Here is a 21,546-nt window from a genome sequence, read left to right on the forward strand (position 1 = left end):
TCTCCAGGAAGAAGAGAAAAGAGAGAACAGTTATTGAGTCCTTCTATGCAGCCAGCACCAGGCTGCCATGTCCTTCCACGGCCTCACATTCTCCAGGCTTCGCCAACCTAGATCTAAAAACTGGGGAAAATAAGTGCCCTTTTGCGCCATAATGGTAAACCCAGATGCCCTCAAAATCCCTCACCCTAAATCAATTCTGGACACCCTGTGGGGATATCTCACTCTACTATGGACATCTTCTCAGCTGCTGGGTGATGCCCACCATTTTCCTCTTCTCTTCCTTAGGTATTGAAAATGATCTTTTATGACCACTAACTCAGCTGATATGATGCAGACTGTGAAGCCAACACAGTATGACATCTTTCTGGTGTTTCCATATAAGGATTGGTGTGCCTTACGAATCAAGTTACTATGTTTTTCGATATCACGTCATGTTCCAGTAGAAATCCAAAAGGAGGAAATACTGTTCATTGGCACAAGGACAACACTTAGTTACAACAAAGCAGGTCTTTTCCTCTCAGAATTTATCTACTGAAACTAGGCTTTTCTGTGTTCATTGCAGTCCATCTCCTAAGGCTCAGAAACAGGCCCACATGAGCTCTGATTGGCAACAGATGGTCCTGAAATCACATCTATACTCCAACACTTACATCATGTCCTTAAACAAAATTAGTCATCTAAGCATCTCCCTTGCCTTAGAATGTGTTATCATTCTTGCCCATACCCCCCGCCGTGCCTCCGAGGTTCCACCTTCAACCAAAAAGTCCTGCAGCAGGACTGCCCCACCAGCCACATCTGAACACTAATCTGAATTTTTAGGCCTGTGTTTACACAAACTTTAACTCATGTGATTTTTTTTTAAACTGTACTTCTACCATTTCTCAAAATTGAAGTATAGTTGATTTACCATGTTGTGTTAGTTTCAGGTGTACAGCAAAGTGATTCAGTTATACATATACATATATATATATATATTTTTCAGATTCTTTTCCCTTATTGGTTATTACAAAATATTGAGAATAGTTCCCTAATTCATTTGTTTTTTTTACAAAACTGTTAAAAGTAGGAAGTATTGTTTCTCTGTGCCAGATGCCAGCCCAAGGTTGCAGAAGCAGAAACTCAGAAATTAGAGCCAGGGATTGACCCTCTGTCTGAGCTCATGCCCTTGGCACTGTGCCTCCCACAAGGCTTGGAAAAGATGCCATTTTCCACCTCCCAACCAGTCCTCTACTCTGTACCAGTCGGTTCTGCCCAGCCTACATTCCCAGCTTTCTTGTTCAAGAACTCCTTGTGATTTTCTCATGTTCCTTCTGTGAATGAACTCACTGCAGTGTTTTATCCTACCCCCACTACCTTTGTGACCTACTTGGGTCACTCTAGAATATCTAATGTGCTCTTACAATCCATTAACTGATGTCTAAGGCTGGCTTATTATATGTTAAAGATAAATAATTTTTCAAAGGAAAACATGAGCACACCAAATTTCTGATTAAAACTGATGGTGGACTAGGGACAAGCAAGCAAAGCTGTTAGATATCCTGACAGTGACTAATAGAAGTCTGTGTGTTTATGTATCTTTCAGTGAATTATATATGCTGCACTGTAGATACAGATGGCAAACAATGCAATCTATCTCCTGTTTTCTTTAATGGTCTGGCCCATAAAAATAGGCCAGTCGTGAAAAGGCCTTCTTAGAATGATAACCTGGAAATAAAACTTCCACACAGACACTCGAATGTAATTCAGCATCCAAAGGGAAAAACAAATTCCTTGACTCTGATTTCACCTGAAGTTACTACAGACACATACATGGTGCTGGGGGGACCTCTGTACATTTTCCACACGCACAGGTCATCAGTTATCATGAGAACTGCACACAAGAAAAGGTCCCTGACATGCTGGTCTCTCAATACTTGGGCTTCAGGAATAGGGCTTCCAAGAATTGATGCTATTATGGATGGTCATCCTGGAAAACAGACACTCGAGGGAGGCAAGATCAATGGCAGCCACCCCTTGTCTTCTATGCTCCATATTGGGAAAATGCCAGGTTTCTCAACAACCTGGAAGAGGTGCTAGCTTTGACCAATTTAACTATTGCCTCCTTATAAAACTTAGGACACAGTGCAAGCGTTATAAACTGTCCTCTTGGGGATTAGAAAACCCTAGGAGTGCTAAATGGCAGGGAAAGCTGGAATTGAGAGAGATGTACGTACTCATGTGTGATACCTGTTATGCAATTGCTCACCTTGACCTCAGATCACTAGGGAAACAATATTAGCAGCAACGACTAGTGCGCGAGTCCAAAGCATTTTTTGAAACAGTTAATTTAACCCTCACTGTATTGTGTCATTACGTCTTCTCTGGTTTTCCTGTCTTCTTCAGCACAAGCCTTAAGCACACATTACCCAGCTCTGCTTCACCTAAAAAGATAAACATCCATCCCTTGTCCTCAGTCTGGCTTTGTTCTCCTTTACTGACATTCTTTCTGTTCCAGTCTTGCTAACATTTTTCTAAAGGTTCTGGATATGAGCTGTCCAATAAAGTAGCCACTAGCCACATGTTACCATTACATTTTCTTTTTTTAAAAATTTATTTATTTTTGACTGCCTTGGGTCTTCGTTGCTGCATGTAGGCTTTCTCTAGTTGTGGCGAGCGGCGGCTACTCTTCGTTGCAGTGCGTGGCTTCTCATTGCAGTGGCTTCTCTTGTTGCAGAGCACAGACTGTAGGCACGTGGGCTCAGTAGTTGTGGCGCGTGGGCTCAGTAGTAGTGGCTCGCGGGCTCTAGAGCGCAGGCTCAGTAGTTGTGGCGCACGGGCTTAGATGCTCCGCGGCATGTGGAATCTTCCTGGACCAGGGCTCGAACCCATGTCCCCTGCATTGGCAAGCGGATTCTTAACCCCTGTGCCACCAGGAAAGTCCCACTATTACATTTTCTAAAATTAAGTATAATTAAAAATTCAGTTCCTCTGACACACTAGCCACATTCAAGTACTCAGTCTTGAAATAGCCACATGTCTACTGATGGCTATTGTAGAGAAAAGTGCAGATATAGAACACTTCCATCAACTCAGAAAGTTCTATTGAACAATGTTGCTCTATGGTGAAGGCCCAGTTATTGTTTATGTGGTTGCTGTTTTATTCTTCCAATCTACCACAGATTCTTTTTGATCTATACTCTATTCAGAAATTTCTCTCCAGGCTACCATGGGGCGACAAGAAAGATATTTATTCTTTGGTCTTAAACAACTAGAAAACTGGAAAAACTACATGAATATATATTTTGAGTTTTTAGGCATTGGAAAAGAGACAGGACAGAGCTTGACCTCTGGAAAAAGTGAAACAAAGAGAAGTGAGTTCTATGATTGACCCAACTTATGCCCAGTGACAGTTTCCAAGCCTACACTAAAAGAAATGATATAGAAATTCCTTCAGGTGAAAGGAAAATAATATCAGATATGAATTTGGATCTACTCAAAGAAACAGAGTTCCAGAAAAGTGGGTAAATATAAAAATAAAAGTCTCAAAAATTTAAATCTGTATGAAAGGTAACTGACAGCTTAAATGAAAATAAGAATATATCATGAGATTTATACATACGTATATTAAAACATAGCGCATATGGAAGCTCACCATTTTAAGGTTTTTAATTATGCATGAAATGGCATAATTTTCCTTGAAAGTAGACTGTAATAAGTTCAAGATATATATTGTAAACACTAGAGCAACCACTAAAAAAAAAAAAATAGAGGTACAGCAAGTAATACAGCAGAGAAATGAAATAATAAAGATAATTGCAGAAATCAGTGAAATAGGAAGCACAGAGACAATAATGAATATCAATTAAACCATATGTTGGTTTTTGAAAAAATTAGCAAAATTGAAAACACTAGCCTGACTAACCAAGAAAATAGGGCTAATGCAAATAATCAAAATCAAGTATGTAAGAGAGGCCATCACTACAGATCCTAAAAAGATTCACAGTATAATAAGGGACTCTTATAATAACTTTATGACATCATTGATGATGTGTAAAATTCTGTAAAAACACAAACTGCCAAAACTCAGTTTGAAGAGATAAATGAATACTCTCATATTTAGTTTTAAAAATTGAAATCATAGGCTGAAAAATTCCACAAAGAAAACTCCAGGCTCTGAATTTTATCTAACATTTAATGAAAAAAATAATACCAATTACACACAAGCTCTTCAAGAAAAGAGAAGAAAGTAAACACTCCCCAGCTGATTTTATGAGGCTAGAATTACCCCAATTCCAAAACCTGGCAAAGATACTACAATAAGAGAAACTAGAAACCAATATCCCTCATGAACATAGATGCAAAACTCCCTGACATACTTTTAGAAAATCAAATCCAGCAAAATACCACCATTCAGGTGATCATCATCACCATTCACGGCTCATCCCATAAATGCAAAGTTGTTTCAACATTTAAAAATAAGTTAGGCAGGGCTTCCCTGGTGGCGCAGTGGTTGAGAGTCCGCCTGCCAATGCAGAGGACGCGGGTTCGTGCCCCGGTCCGGGAGGGTCCCGCGTGCCGCGGAGCGGCTGGGCCCGTGAGCCATGGCCGCTGGGCCTGCGCGTCCAGAGCCTGTGCTCCGCAACGGGAGAAGCCACAACGAGAGGCCCGCGTACCGCAAAAAAATTAAAAAAAAATAAGTCAGGCAATTCACTATGTTGACAGAAAAGAACAACCATATGACTTCAAGGAAAAGTACTGGACAAAATTCAATACCCACTCACAATAATATTTCTCAGGAAACTTGGGGTGGAGGGAAATTTCCTCAATCTGATAAAGGACACCTATGGTAAAATCTACAGTTAACATCATAATTACTGGTAAAAGGTTGAATGCTTTCTCTCTAGATGGAGAATGAGGCAAGAATATCCCATCTTATCAGCTCTATTCAACATTATCCTGGAGGTCTTAATGAAAAGAGAAAGAAATACAAATAAAAGGCACACAGATTGGAAAGGAAGAAATAAAACTTTCTTTGCCAATGACGTGACTATGTTGAATCCCAATGAATCTACCAAAAAGAAACTAGAGAAGATAAGTGATTTTAGCAACTTTGTAGGATAAAAGCTCAATATACAAAATATATTATGGGCCCTATTCAGTGAAATAAGTGCATTGATCACATATTTTGATGGTGCAGCAATGTCAAATTGTTACAACAGGTTGTATCACTTATTCTCAATTTTTGTACTTCTCTCATCATAGACTGGTAACAAAAAGTTCATGGACTGGGATCACAGACCACTATCCACATGACACACAGACTTTTGTTAATTAAGGGAATCTTCCATGTATTCAGTAAGTAACTCATGTATGTTAGGCACTGTGCTGAACACAGGGTCCCCCAAAAAGAGCAAGGCTCAATTCCTAGGATAGGATCCCCAGTATAAGAAGGGGCATAAAACCAGTACACATATAATGAATATTTTCAAGAATATGTTTACAGCCGTAAGTGATGAGAAATGGTTTGCATCTGAAGAATGGGAGAAAGGAAATAGAAGAGTTGTCCTGATCACAAAAATCTTAATGGTTGAGGATGTATTTGAATTTGCCATAGAGAAGCAACAACAGAGCAACCCAAACCCATTCACATAACAATGAGCTTATGGTGAGAATTTGAGGTCTCCTATTGTTTGTTTGTTTGTTTGTTTCTGGGAAATGGACTTCTACAAAAGCTTCTGGGATTTGGAGGGGTAAAGAACAGTTGTTAAATCTCCCCCTTCTAACATCTTCCTAATACTCCAAATCCACTTCCGATTCCCAAATAAGTATGATATTCATGGCTGAAAGCCCAAGAATAACATTTCTGTACAGATTGTGACCTGTGTACCTAGAATCAGGGAAGGGAAGAAAGGGAAGATCCTCAGAAATAAGATGATACCAAAGTTTTGCAAATATGGCAATGAGAGATGGATATTTTTTTCCTAGGCCATGTGGATTTGCTGGAATTGGGAGACATCAGTTGCAGCTCTGACACTAAATCCAGTGCTCTTTGTCTTACGCCATCTTGCCTCCCCAGACACAAGAGGAATGAACATCAACTGTAGCTGCTGTAACTGCATGTAATCAACAAACCCAAATGAGTGATCTGTGTAACCGAGTGACAGCTTTAACCTAAACACAGAGGCATATCTGGACATGAATGAAGGACTGAGGACAAGTCCCCCAGGTGTCTATTTACAGGAACATAGAAGAAGACTTCTGGGGAAAAAAAAAATGTGACCAAAAGGAAGAGAACAGTGGAGGTATAGGGAAATCAATTCATCATATTAAGCCATCACTGAAAGGAGTAAAATACTAGGTTATCACTAAGACAATCCAGTGCTTATTAACTAACCCTCACATCCCCAGAAAAGTAAAAGCTACAAGATGAATGTCAACAAAATACCAGGGTGACACTGAGAGCAGTATTGGCCATGACCACGATATTAGCAAAACTAACAGTGATGCGACAACTTTTGCAGCTGATCCCGTGGTTCTGTCAACATCAGGGCTGCCTACAGTTTTAACATAAACACCATAAAATAAGGATCTTATTCCCATCTCCAACCAGAAAATGAGTTCCAAAGCACATAAAATGAACTAAAAAATAATCCCAGAAATCTTCAATAAGACACACAGTACACGTCTTTGTTTTTAAAAAATTAAGTCTGAGGATAGGACAGATTTTTTTTTAATGGATTTCTGGAATTTCCATTATCTCCAAGCTCTTTTTCTGCATCTCCTCTCCCCTTTCTGCAGACCCAGAATACAACACAGCTTTATTTTCTGGTTCACAGAAACTAAACTTTTTTTAATTAAAGCTTTTTTTCTTGTTTAGAACAGTGGTTCTCACCTGTTAGTGTGCACTGAAATCACCTGAAGGGCTGTTTAAACCAGGCTGCTGGGTTCAACCCCACAATTTCGGATTCAGGGCCTGAGTACTGGCATTTCTAACAAATTTCCGGGGGTAGCTGATGCTCCCTGGTCAGGATACCAGACTTGGAGGAGAACCACTCTTCAAAGCTACCTCCATCCTCCAATCTCTTGACACAGCTTTTCACATTATAAAACAGAATAACAAGAAGTACACAGCTGTTATGTCCGCCTCCTTCCCTGTAGTTTAGGCAGGGCATTGAGTACAGGGTTAATAAATATTCGTTGTAGAAGTAAATTAACAGACAAATGAATGATTGAGTTGCAAATGAAAATAAAAGCATTTGTTTTGTTTGCTTCAAAACCGTTTAGAACAACCCTAAACACAACAAAATGAAACACTAGATGAACAAGAAACACAACCAAAATGATTCTATCCCAGAACAAAGAAAGAGACTATGTAAAGATAAATTTCCATTATGCCTTTCAAAACATAGAAAGTACATTCCCAGTACATTTCAGATGATCATATTTTCCCCGCCTACAGGCTTTAAAAGTTTAAACACTGAATGCCAGTTTCATAGTATCTTTCAAATAATCAACAAATTATTTTATGATTTTAAATCCAAATATTTATACATCTTTAAGACAGTCACACCCTTCTACTTTAGAAAGGTAAACTGCACAAGTGCATGTATGTCTTCTCCCTCCTGGAATCCACAAAGCCAGAAACCCACAAAGGGAAAATAGTGACTGAGGGGTACCTGCCTTCACACAGCAGGGCAAGCTGGACTCTGGGTTACTGTGGGAAATAAAGCAACAAAGAGCACGCACCCCGACCCAGGGAGCAGAGGGACGGCTCAGGAACTCAAGACACTGCTGACGGCCATGGCGGGGAGTGAGGTTAAAACAGGAGGATTAATTGGAAGTTGAATAATGTGAAGTTTGACGAGCTGACATCCTTTCCGACACCCTGCTGTCAATTCATTTTTAAGATCTCACCATTATCACGAAAGATAGAGACCAAGTCAAACAGGAAAAGAAACCAAGTGGAAAGCAGGATCATTTTTTAAGGTATATACGATCTTTAGAGAGATGACAGAAAATTTTGCATGAAACAAACCAGAAAAGTGTAATAATAATAGTTTAAAAGTTCTTTTAGAACTGACTTACTTTTGGATTAAATGACAAGGAAATCTGTTCCATTGCAGAGATGATGGTTTTGAAGAATCGAGTCAGGAGCAGTTGTTGCTCATCCCTCTGGGGCCTGAGTGCATGTCTGCTCCCAGGCAGAGGCCCTGTGGAAACATCCACACATTCAGTCATGGGATGTACCGGTGGCCCACCCATATTGATCTCCAGTGTGCAAGACTCCTAGACATGTCAAACCATGTGCTTGATTTTAAGAAATATTGCCATCAAATCTATATCCAGGGCTAGGCAAGATGTCAAAAAGACATGCTCACTGTAACATATAAAAGCATCAAAGACCCTACAGGCAAATATGGACCATCTTTATATGATAATCATGAGCACATGGATCATCCCTATTGCCAAAAAGAAAAATAAAAGTACCTAAAGATAGAAGACCATGTGATTGTAAACAATTTAAAGAAGGTAATATACTGGACTTATGCAAAACTACAATGAGATATCACCTCACACCGGTCAGAGTGGCCATCATCAAAAAATCTACAAACAATAAATGCTGGAGAGGGTGTGGAGAAAAGGGAACCCTCCTACACTGTTGGTGGGAATGTAAATTGATACAGTCACTATGGAGAACAGTATGGAGGTTCCTTAAAAATCTGAAAACAGAACTACCATATGACCCAGCAATCCCACCACTGGGCATATACCCTGAGAAAACCATAATTCAAAAAGAGTCATGTACCAATATGCCAGCCACACTCTTAGTTGCTCTAACCTTAAACCCCTTCTGGAATCATCAGTTAAAGCAATGGCTGCCTAAGATTGCTCCAAGAGAAAGCACCTGGCCGCTGATTGGGTCCTGTAAGTGTTGAGCTCACTTCCACCTCTGAGCTCTGTGTTCCTGCTTCTCTCCTCCCTCTGTCCCAGGCCTTTGTCTCTACCAGTCTAAATCCTACCCATGAATCAATGTTTAGTTCAAGCACCTTTTCCTTCGAGAAATGTTCCTACAATTACTATCCAATGATTTCTCACTGTCTTCAGTCTAAAAATCCATTTTTCTTACTAAGACACCCTAGGCCATCATGGTCAAGCCTCAGCTTTCCTGTTCAACTTAATTCTTCACCACTAACTTTCCCCACCCCTGGCACTCTACCCTCCAGACCTAGGAAAACATCCTGCTTCCTCAGGCTTCTGTGCTTTTGCACACACTACTTCTCCTCTCCTTAATTCCTCTCCTCCTTCAAGTGCACCTCAGGTTATCTGTACCCCTCGTCTGGCTTGACTGCCCCACCTACGTACTACCATCGCTTGCCTTTAAAAAATCCCCAGTTATATCCATAAATAACCACTATTTACTGAGCATCTATGATATAGCAGACACTGTAATAGGTGTTGTATTTATATTCCTTCTGTTAATCACTAAAAAATTTATGTGGTACATACTATTATCCCTATTTTCCAGAAAATGAAAGCAAGGCTTAGAGGGGTTTAGAAACCCCTAGATTTATCGGTAGTACATTGAAAAACTAAGATTTGAACACAGTTGATTTTACTCCAAAGCCCACCTACAGTTTTGTACTTAGCACTGTGAACTGTTCTTATGGTTCATGTGCGTGATTACAAATTCCGTAAAGGCAAGATCCATGAGTGTCTTAGCCTTACGTCTCCATCATATAGCATAGGGCCTTATAATAAGTACTCAGTAAATATCAGTATAAAGAAAATGAATGATCTGTTGGTTCAATGCTTTCTCCATTGTCTGTGTGCTCCTTGAGGACAGTATATTACTCATCGTAACATCCTGAGGTTCCAGTATAGTGGGTTCTTTTGTTTGTTTGGGGTTTTATTGTATTGAAATATAGTTGATTTACAATGTTGTGTTAGTTTCAGGTGTACAGCAAAGTGATTCAGTTATACCTACATATATATATCTCCATTCCTTTTCAGATTCTTTTCCCTTATAGGTTATTACAAAATATTGCATAGAGTTCCCTGTACTATACAGTAGATCCTTGTTGGTTATCTATTTTATATATAGTAGTGTGTATAGGTGAGTCCCAAACTCCTAATTTATCTTTCTCCCTTTTCCCCTTTGATATCAGAATAGTGTTTGTTGCAAGAATAAATGAATACACTATATTCTCTCTCTCTCTCTCTCTCTCTCTCTCTATCTATCTATATATCTATATATCTCATACACACACACACTATTTTGATAGCTCATGTAGGACCTTGGAATCATACTCTGCTGGTTTCGAACATGTATTATTACCCAAACAGGTCTCAGACCTTTAAAAGTCAAGAATTGTGTCTCCCACTTCAAGACGTTTGCTCATAGGTTAGCATAACACTTGGCGCAGACTTGATGCTTAAAAATACTGCTTTTGTTGCTCCTCAAGAAGAAAAAGAGATGAATCTTTTCCATGAATTGTACAGAAAGATTAGGTATCATTTGCTTGAGTAACTCTGGTTTATCCCTTCAAGTGAAACACGAGTTTGGCTGTGGAAATTTGAAAGCCATCCGACATGGACTGGCCTAAGTGATACTGGCACCAAGGGAAATTCTGCCGGACTGTAAGCTTTGTGGTTTCCCGTGATGAGAGCGATCCAGAAAAAGCCATACTTCCTCCTCAAAGCCAGTGGGGACCAGGATATGGGTGAGCGAAGGGCATTAACATTTTAAGTATGGAAATTAGAGGTTCTGGCATCCCTGGGAAAAAAAAAAACGACATGGCCTTTTAGAGCCTGCAGGATCTGCTGCCAACGTCTTTCCCCTTGAGACAAAAACTATGTTCAACTCTCGATAATTACCCCTGAGCTGTGCCAACCCCAGAAATCCTTTCTAGCCAAGAAGCCCCGCAGGGAGTTGAAATTTACATTTATAATCATTTACCTTCCAAAAAAAGATAGTTTTCAGGACCAAGCTTCACACAGATAATCTTGGGGTGAGATCTGCTTTAGACCTGAGTCTGGACCTACCCATGTCAACCAAGGAAACCCATGTAGAGAGAGAAAGACAGCTTTTTTCCCCCCCTTTTAAGAGGATATTCAAAGGGGAAATATTGAAAGAATTGAACACCTGAACTATCAGAAGCAAGACTGTCTCTATAGTGCCATGTAATCTGTTTTTCTGGAGCTCTGCAATCCCAGAAACAAGCAGACTGTGTTTCATCTGCTCTCCAGAGGCCTCTCCAGACTCAAGAGAGACAGACAGGGTTCTCAAACCCATCTGATCCCCTTTGCTTATCTGAGCAGAATCAAAACGCACAGAGGCCCAAATATTTGGCCAAACAACAGAAGTAGCCAGGCAACAGATGCTTAAAAGAAAAAAGAAAAAAAACTTAAAAACACAGATTAAATCACATGCCTTTTCTTCTGATAAAGACACAGTCCTTACTGTCACTGAAAATATTCATCAATATTATTCATGTCTGATTAATTACGAATAAGTCCCAGTTTTCTGTTTTCGATCCCCTTGGTTTATGAATTCAGCATCATTAACAAATTGTACATCAGGGCCTTATGCTTTTACTTCCTTTTCTCCCTGGAAAAATTAATGTTAGTCCCTGTTGATTTCTCCATCTTTCCCCCAGAAAACATACCAAAAAAGCAATAAGATTCACAATGGAGATATGTGATTGCAGTGTGAACAGTGGCAGGGGCAGGCACTGGAAGGTGATGGGTTATTCAGCTCTCAGCACTGTCTTCCTATTGGGATTCACGACACTGGGAAAAGAATTTAATTGGCCCTCCCTCCTTCTTCAAGTGTGACAAGGGTAATATATTACTGCCAAACCTTGTGAGAACGTTAAGAAACATCATTCCAGCTGTTTGAGCCCATGAGAAAAGCCATGAGTCTTGTCAAGTCCTTTTGCTACTTCACAGCATAAAGCAGTCACTTCATTAATTAGATGAGCGTGTTGCCAGGCGACTCCAGTACGCTCTCTCTCCATCACTGATCTTTGTCAATTTGGGTAATAAAACAGCAATTGAATCATCCCCCCCCTCACACATTAGTAACTGTTTTATGATGGAATTTTAGTTTCCTGCTGCACTTGATTAATCAGTCTGGGGAGGTCTTACACAGATATAGTATGAGTTTAATTAAAAGGCAGACTGCAAAGAAACCAACAGAAAGGAAGGCACAGTTCAAAGAAAACAAGTTCCAGTGACTATGTGATAAAATTAAATATTCTAGGTAATCAGGTTCTTAGCTGAGTCTAGGGCTAAAGGTGGAGGAACAGACTCATGGTGGGGAGGTGGCGACACTAGAGGTGGAGGGGTGCTTGGGAGGAGGTAGCACTGTGTTAGTTAACAGCTGTGGATTCTTGGGGGGGTGGCTTCCTGACTGTGACCAGGAACCCACGGGGGGGGTGAGAACAGGAACCTATACAGGGGTGTGACCAGGAACCCACAGGGGTGTGGAACAGGAACCCACAGGGGGTGAGAACAGGAACCCACTGAGGGGTGAGAACAGGAACCCACGGAGGGGTGAGAACAGGAACCCATGGGGGAGTGAGAACAGGAACCCACAGGGGGTGAGAACAGGAACCCACAGGGGGTAGAACAGGAACCCACCGGGGGGTGAGAACAGGAACCCACAGGGGAGTGAGAACAGGAACCTACAGGGGGGTAGAAGAGGAACCCACGAGGGGGTGAGAACAGGAACCCACGGGGGGCTGAGAACAGGAACCCATGGGGGGTGAGAACAGGAACCCACGGGGAGGTGAGAACAGGAACCCACGGGGGTGGGTGGGCAGCCTGGGAATAGGAAGAGCCATCACCATCAACTCATGGTGGGAGGGGAGGGGCCTCTTGAGCCCAGAGCCCTCTCCTTTGACCTGGTGCTGTTAGCAGAGGCTCTTTTCTGCTCAGCCTTTGGGCTCTTTAAGTCTTCTGGAAGTTTCTTAAAGCGTTGCATTTATTTTTCTGGCTACATTATATCTGATAAACTGTCTACACTTCAGAAAATATTGCTGGTGGCAGCAATTCTGGACCTCACTGTTTTCTCCTGGCATCCGTCCTAGAGAATGATTTTGTCACAAATGTGGGGCACTGGGGTTTGCTGTGGACAAAACTGCTTTTTGGGAAACGATAAAAAGGCTTGGGGAGGGGAAAAAGAAAACTGTGTTCTGTCTACACAATTCCACAACAGTTTTGTTCACTGTCTACCACTCCCACGTCCACGTCTCACCTGCACAGCCCCTCCTCCCTCCACGGGCAGTGATTCTGGTGGTTCCAAGAGCTGCCTTGGGACTCTGCGCGTGGCACCTGGTGATAATCCTTCCTGTGTCCGTTGGCAACAAGCAAGATTAACTCTTTCATACTTTGAAGAGACTGTGTTAATACAGGCCGGCGGGCGCACGACCGTTAGGGCGGGGCTCTTAGGGCGCATGAGCGGCAGGGCGCGGCTGTTACGGCGGGGCTGTTAGGGCGCATGAGCGTTAGGGCGCAGCCGTTAGGGCGGGGCTCTTAGGGCGCATGAGCGGCAGGGCGCAGCAGCTAGGTCGGGGCTTAGGGCGCGGCCGTTAGGGCGCGGCCGTTAGGGAGGGGCCGTTAGGGCGGGGCCATTAGCGGTCGTGCTCTGCCAACGTAGGCACCACGGTAGTTCCCCTCCCCGTCCCCTTCCTCTGTATAAAAGGAGCCTGAATTCCGACTGGAGCAAGGTGGCTCTTTGAGACACTAGTCTCTTATCTTCTCGGTCTGATGGCTTTCAGATTAAAGTCACTATGCCTCGTCCCAACAGCTTGTCTCCAGATGTATTGGCCTGTCACGAGGTGAGCTGTGGAGTGGAATCTCAGATATAGAGAAGGTATATACGTTCGAAGCTTCTAGGTATAAATAAAACAGGAAAAAAAATGGCGCCCTCTCTGGGCACAAGTGGCTGGTGAAGAGCAGCAGGATGAAATAAGAAGCACATTAGTCCAAAGCCAAGAGAAATGGGCTCGGGTTCTAGCTCTGCCACCAGCCACAACAAATATCCCTTTGAATTAATTAATCAACGGAGTGATTTTAGGCAACTGTTTTTCTCTCTGCTTCTCTCTTCTCATTTATATCCTTTCCACTTCAAACACCCCTTGATGCTTTATGTTATGCCTTATCCCCCTCCCCTGCCCCTCCCCTCATCCCTCCCGCCACAAATGTGTTTTTTTTTAAATATTGATTGGTTGATTGACTGATTGATTCGGCTGCGCTGGGTCTTAGTTGAAGCATGTGGGATCTAGTTCCCTAACCAGGGATCACACCCGGGTCCCCTGCATTGGGAGCGCGGAGTCTTAGCCACTGGACCCCCAGGGAAGTCCCACCAATGTGGTTTTGACAAGTGCTTTAGGGCCCTGACAAATGCTTCAGAGGAAAAGGGGACGGGGCTTATACTTTAACTAGGAAAATATACACAGTACAGCCTTACTAATAAAATTAATCAGGGAAGCCATAAGATAGTACCATCATATTCCTAAGTGGAAATATAAATTATATATCACCATAAGACCAAAGCTCTGAAAAAAAAAAAGAGAGAAAATGAGTCTAAGAAAAGAGTATTATAATAGGTAGGCTAAAAGAAAAGGTCACATAATTCAGGCAGCTATAAAAAAAATCAGAGAATCTTTTTAATCATTGGAATAGGATGAAGTCTAGGGTCCATATTAATATCAAATTCTGTGAGCCCCTGAATAAGAAATAGATAAGTTTGGCTAATCTTAGCCTAACAATGACCAAGAAAGAAAGAACCCACAGCTTGCTTGGGAGGAAGTGTATTTATCCAGGCCTCAGTGCATTTCCATGGTACCTGTCACTAAAGTACTTGTCTTTTTGTCCTTAGAGTCTACTCCCTGAGAGGTTGTGCATAGTAATTAATTCCAGTTCATAAGTGTTCTTGTTACATATGATTTTAAAGAACCTCATGTGTACAGAATTGGGTTAATTATAATCCTCAGGTCATAATAATCTTCAGTGATCCACACATGACAATAATTATTTCATTTATGAATTTTAATAATAAAATCAACACTCAAGAATGCACCATGCAACCCAATAATTAAAACTCTGATAATAACTTTTATCTTTGAGTCTTGAAAAGAATATTATGCTGTTTATAATCTTCTGGGATTTGATTTTTTTCATTTCCATTAAATTAGCAAGATTCATTCATATCTTAGTGAATACATGGGGTTGATTTAGTCCACTGCTATGTAATTCATTGCTTGAATATGATATAATTTAATTACTATAGCTCTTAAGGCTGCTTTCAGATTTTTACTATTATGAACTGTGATGATGTGAAAGTTTTTGTTTATGTCTTCTGCTGATACTGTGCAACTATTTCTCTTGGGTATACAACAAAAAGTTAAACTTCTGGTTTGTAAGACATGTAACTGTTCAACTTTCCAAGATAATACCTTATTTTCCAAATATGTTATACCAATTTACACTCCTATCAGCAACTTTTAGGCAATCCTATTGATCTACATACTCTTTAATACTTGGTATCATTAGACATTTAAAATTTTAATTAATTAAATGAGTAAAAAGTGTTATTCATGGGTTTATTTTGCATTTCCCTCATCACTAATGAAGTTGATTATCTCTAAATATGGTTGTGGTCTTTTCTACTGTGAAATGATCGTTTTCCTATTTTAATATTGTACTGTAGAAGCTTTTTATCCACTAAGGAGATAGTGACTATCTTTTGTCAATTGTATGTGTGACACATATACTCTTTCCTATTTATAGCTTTTTTTTTCACTTTCATTAAGCTATCTTTTGATTAGCAGAGATTCTCATTTTAAAATACACAAATTTATCTGTCTTTTCCTTTATGGTTAATAGTTTTGATATCCTGTGGAATAAAATGTTTCCTACCCCTGTATCAACTCTATTATCTAAGAAAATTTTACACTTAATATTTGAGTCTTCAGTGCATCTGAAGTTGTTTGTTTTGTATGGTGAGAAATAGATATTCAATTTCCTAGCCAGTGGAATAAGATAAAAAAAGAGGTAAGGTATAAGACTTGGAAAGGAAGGAAAAAACTGTCCTTATTTGCAGATGATATGATTGTTCACATAGAAAACCCTTGAGAATCAACAGAGAATTATTATAAAAATATATTATAAAGTATATAAAATAGAATTATTATAAATAGAGAATTGAACAGTTTTAAGAGGGCAAAATATAAAATTCTATTGTATTTCTATACATCAGTAGCAAATAATAAGAAAATGTAAGTTTTTAAATAAAGATATTAGCATAGCAAGTAACACTGTAAAATATTTAGGAATAAATCTAACCAAAGATGTATAAGGCCTAAGAGCAAAAAAATCATAAAATTCCACTGAGAAACATTCAAGAAGACTTAAATAATTGGAGACAACATGTTTGTGATAGACACATATCATAGAGAGGTCAGTTCACCCCAAATTGCTTATAGACTCAATGTAACATCAATCAAAGATTTAACCAGACTTGGAATGAGGCTGATTCTTAAAATTGCTATGGAAGTATAAAAAGTCAACAATGATCGGGACATGTCTAAAGACAGCTAAGAGAGAAGATATCTCATCATATATCAGGATTTATGATGAAACTTCAGCAATTAAGACACATATATATTAATGCAAAAACAGACAAACTCACAAATGTTATAGAGTAGAATAGAAAACCCATAAAAAGGCCAACACACATATGGAGTTTTGAAATATAATACAAGTAGCATAGCAGACCACTGTGAAAAGGGGGCTGATTATAAAAATGGAACTGGAAAAAAGGTTATAATGCCTGTAGGTAGAAAGTGGTTTAATTTACATAAACAACTGGTGTTTATTAAAGTGGTATTTCAAAGCTCTCAGGCTTGTCTTCATCAATAACAAACTCCTAGAAGTCTTTCTTTTTGAGAAGAGTCTGCATGTCATAAGGGGGCTGGATTAAGATCTCTAAGGGACACGCCCAGATAACAACAGAGAGTCCTTAATTCCCTTTCAAGAAGGATGCGGCTGGTTAACTGGAAGCGTTTGGATTGGTGAGTGGGAGATGCAATTTGAGACCAAAGTCGAACTTCATGAGGCAAAAAGAAGCTGAGTGCTAACTCCCGCCGTCATTGTTCTAGGCCCCTCCCCCTCATAGCATTCACCTTTTCTTCTTCTTCTTCAAAAAAGAAAAAGCCAAATAACTTTTAAAGGATTCAAAGCTATTAGCTTACTCAATTTATTCATATGTTTTGGTCTGCTTTTGCTTCACAGTGTTTAAATAAAGTCATGACTCATTTGCTTGGTTCCACATTTCAGTGCATTTCCCAAAACAACCCACTTACACTGACATATGTTCCCCTCTTTACTCCTGAGCCTTAATCCTCTTTAGTCTCAGTGTCTGGAAGCCTAAGCATATTAATTCATTTCAGCCCAAAAATGTTCTCTTGTAGAAATTTACGTGTTGTAAATTTCTATGGAAGCCTTCACTTAACCATTCCTTCACCTACTCCACTGATATTTATTAAAGGGTCACTTCAAGGCCTCCTGGACAGTACTCAGTAATAATAAGTACTCAAAAGCGTTTCTTTTCTCACAATATACTACCTTGATTGATGCCATCCTCTACTCTACTTCCCAATATATTACTGATCTCTGCTGTTGGCTAAATGCTGGGTCTCGTGTCTGTTGACTCAAATCCTCCTCTTAAATATAAGGCTGATATCACGGCTCAGCTACCTGACTCTGTATCAGATGTAATTGTAATTTCTCTTTGTACCCATCCAACTTTTCAGGATAATTTTGATCTCATTCCCTAGAAGTGGGGCCAAAACATCTTACCCTAGCACTAATTCAAGCGGCTGGCTTTCCCAATAGGCTTATTCATTATCTGATGGAAGAAATAAGTCACACAGCGCTATTATAAGTCTTTTCAGAAAATGTATAGGTGTGGAGAAACAAAGCATGTATATTAAATAATTAAAGAACAATCCTAGTTTAGCATATGACTTCATGCCACATCTCCGCCTATTCAAATACACTCTATGGTTCAACTGCCTGGCTGAATTCCACCTCTTATGGGAAATTTTATTTCTTAGTTCACATTTTGGATTAGAGCTTTGTTTGCTTAGGAAATATGGAAAAGTATTCCAAACTCAGACGGGAACTTAGAACGGATCTGTTATTTAAAATTCTTTTTCCCATGCTGGAATGCCTATAGCCACTAATATCTGTTTCACTCCTTTGACACTTATGGATCCATTAAAGACAATTCACAATAGATTGTAAACTATATGGCTTTTTTCTCCTATTAGCTCCTTGAGAACAGCTCTTCTACCCTTGAAAATACCCTCCGTTATCAGTCCAGGTCCTGGAGGAAGCAGATGGCACATTCAAACTGGGATAATTTGAGTAAATTTAGTCAAGGGGCTATATACAACCCCTAAGGCAGTGGTCCCCAAAGTTTTGGCACCAGGGACTGGTTTCGTGTAAGATAATTCTTCCACGGACTGGGGTGGGAGGTGGGGGATGGTTCAAGGCAGTAACGTGAGCGACGGTTCAGGTGGTGATGTGACCGATGGGGAGCGGCAGATGAAGCTTTGCTCGGTCACCTGCCACTCACCACCTGCTGTATGGCCTGGTTCATAACAGGCTGTGGACCAGTACCGGTCCGTGGCCCAGGGGTTGGGGAACTGTGCCCTAAGGGACAGTGCAGTATTCAGAGACTAGTAACTATAGGGTTTATTCTTTGACTAATCCTAAAAGGTAAGAATGGAGAGCAGTCACTATAAGTCAGAAGCAGAGAAGGCTTTGTGGTACGTTCTGGCTGATCTTTGTTTAAGGGGAGCATCGGAATCAAGGTCCCTGTAAGAGGAGCAGTGGGGGAGTCAGCACCCTGGCCACATATGCCTCACCTCCTTCCCTCCGGATTCCTGACACAGCTTCCCATGGTAAAACCAAAAGTAAAGCCAAGTCAAAGGCAAAAGACAGCCCGTACAGATGGGGCTCCTAAGAAAAAAATCGAAGTGGTGAGCAGAGAACAGATCTGCAAGGACAAAAGGAAGACACAGAGCACATTCTCAGGGACTTGGGTTATACACAAAGTGGACCAAACTGAAATGGAATTAAATTAAAAATAAATAACAGAAATCTAAAATATCTGCAAATATCTGGAAAATGCATAGTCAAAGAAGGAATCAATAGGGAAATTAGAAGTCATCTCTCCCTGATTGAAAATGAAAGCGCAATGTACCAAAATCTGTGGGATGCATACAAAACAGTACTTATGGGGAAACTTATAGCTTTACAGCTATTTTAGAAAGGAAGAGAGGCTTCAACCTAAGGTCTCAGCTTCCACAATTAAAAAAAAAAAAAAAAAAAAAACTTTGAAAAAGAGCAACTTAAACCAAGAGGAAGCAGAAGAAAGGAAATAATAAAGGTCTGAGCAAAAACCAATATAATAGAAAACAGCAAAACATTAGAGAAAAAGTATGAAACTAAAAGTTGGTTATTTGAGAAGATCAATAAAAATGATAAACCTCAAGCCAAACTGATCAGGAAAAAGAGAAAAGATACAAGGTAATATCGGTAATGAGAAAGGTGATATTACTACAGATTCTTCAGGTATTTAGAACAGCGGTCCCCAACCTTTTTGGCACCAGGGACCAGTTTCATGGAAGACAATTTTTCCATGGACTGAGGGGGGGGATGGTTTCAGATGATTCAAGCACATTACATTTACTGTGCACTTTATTTCTATTATTATTACATTGTAATATATAATGAAATAATTATACAACTCACCATAATGCAGAATCAGTGGGAGCCCTGAGCTTGTTTTCCTGCAACTAGATGGTCCCATCTGGGGCTGATGGGAAACAGTGACACCCGAAGTGTGTTACTTATGTCCAGTCTACTCCGTAAGATGCAGCTTAATTGTCACTTGTCAGTCACTGATAGGGTTTTGATATGAGTCTGCAAGCAATTGATATGATAACATGGTCTCTGTGCAGTCAAACCCCTCTGCTAGTGATAATCTGTATTTGCAGCCATTCCCCAGCACTAGCATCACCACCTCAGCTCCACCTCAGATCATCAGGCATCAGATTCTCATAAGGAGCACAACCTACATCCCTCGCATGCGCAGTTCACAGTAGGGTTCGTGCTCCTATGAGAATCTAATGCCGCCGCTGATCTGACAGGAGGCGGAGCTCAGGCAGTAACGCGAGTGATGGGGAGCAGCTGTGAATACAGATGGAGCTTCACTGGCTCGCCTGCCAGTCACCTCCTTCTGTGCAGCCCAGTTCCTAACAGGCCACAAACCAGTACTGGTCCATGGCCCAGGAGTTGGGGACCCCTGATTTAGAGGATACTAAGAGAATATGATGAAAAAACAATATGCCAATAAATTTGGCAATTTAGGTGAAATAGCAAATGCCTAGAAAGATACAAGCTAGAAAAGCTGGCCAAGAAGAAATGAGTAACTTGAACAGCTCTATAGCGGTCAAACGAATTTATAGTTAAAAATTTTCTCACAAAGAAAACTCCAGACACAGATAACTTCACTGGAGAATTCTATCAAATATTTTAAGAATAAATAATACCAATCCTACATAACATTTTTGAGAACAAATTTGAAAGGAAAAATAATTTCTAATTTAATCTATGAAGCCATCCCCCTCAGTCAAAAGTATTACAAGGAAAAACAACACAAAACTGACTACCAATAACTTTTATAAATGTAAGTGAAAAAAAATACTTAACAACATTTAAGCAAATCAAATTCAACAAGACATAGAAACGATAACACATTATGTCCAAATGGGGTTTATCTCAGGAATACAAGGTTGCTTTAACAATTGAAAAATCAACGTTAAAATTTAAAGAGTAGAATTAAACAACATACAATTATCACAATAGGCAAATGAAAAGCATTTAACAAAATCCAACACATTTTCAAGATAAAAATCTACAAGCAAGCTAGTTATAGAACCTGAAAGAGGCCATCTACAAAAAGTCTACAGGTAACATCAAGTTTAGTGGTGAAGGGCTGGATCCTCTCCCTCTAAATTCAGCAACAAGGAAGGACTTAGAGAAACCTCAGATAACTGTGGTTCTCATGCAGACCCCTTGACCATGGAGGAAGCACTCAAATGTTCCATTTGGGTTTAAAATAGGATAGATCAGCTTTGCTTGTAAACATAGATTCAAAGCCCTTTTAGTTTCGTGAAAATGTGACTCGCGCTCTGAAATTTCTGTCACAATTCTTGCTCATCAACTTCATCATACCCTTGATTTAGGCTCGTGTCTTAGCTCCCTTACTCATTCTCTGTATTCACATAAATAGAAACTAACCACGGACCCCACTTAACCTCTCGAGGACTGCCTATTTCTCTGCTTGTATTAAAAAAAAAAAAAAAAAAAACTGCCGAAAAGAGTGTAGAGTCACCGTCACCACCTTTCTCCCCACCTATTCTCTCTCTGTCCTACTCCAATCAGGACTTTGCCCAGCACTTAATGAAAACCCCCCTTTGAAGGGCTCTA

General features: G+C 40.2%; 1 long non-coding RNA gene across 1 annotated transcript in view; it reads right to left on the reverse strand.

Annotated features, from left to right (window-relative positions):
• Positions 1 to 8,067: 8,067 nt before the first annotated feature.
• The window catches only part of LOC125962823 (uncharacterized), a 64,586-nt gene continuing 51,107 nt past the window's right edge, over positions 8,068 to 21,546 (reverse strand). Inside the window, exon 3 of the long non-coding RNA XR_007474581.1 lies at positions 8,068 to 8,189. This is a non-coding gene — a long non-coding RNA (uncharacterized LOC125962823). The remainder of the gene's footprint in view (positions 8,190 to 21,546) is intronic.

This window comes from Orcinus orca, chromosome 21 (assembly GCF_937001465.1).
Source record: "Orcinus orca chromosome 21, mOrcOrc1.1, whole genome shotgun sequence".
NCBI classification, from domain to species: domain Eukaryota; kingdom Metazoa; phylum Chordata; class Mammalia; order Artiodactyla; family Delphinidae; genus Orcinus; species Orcinus orca.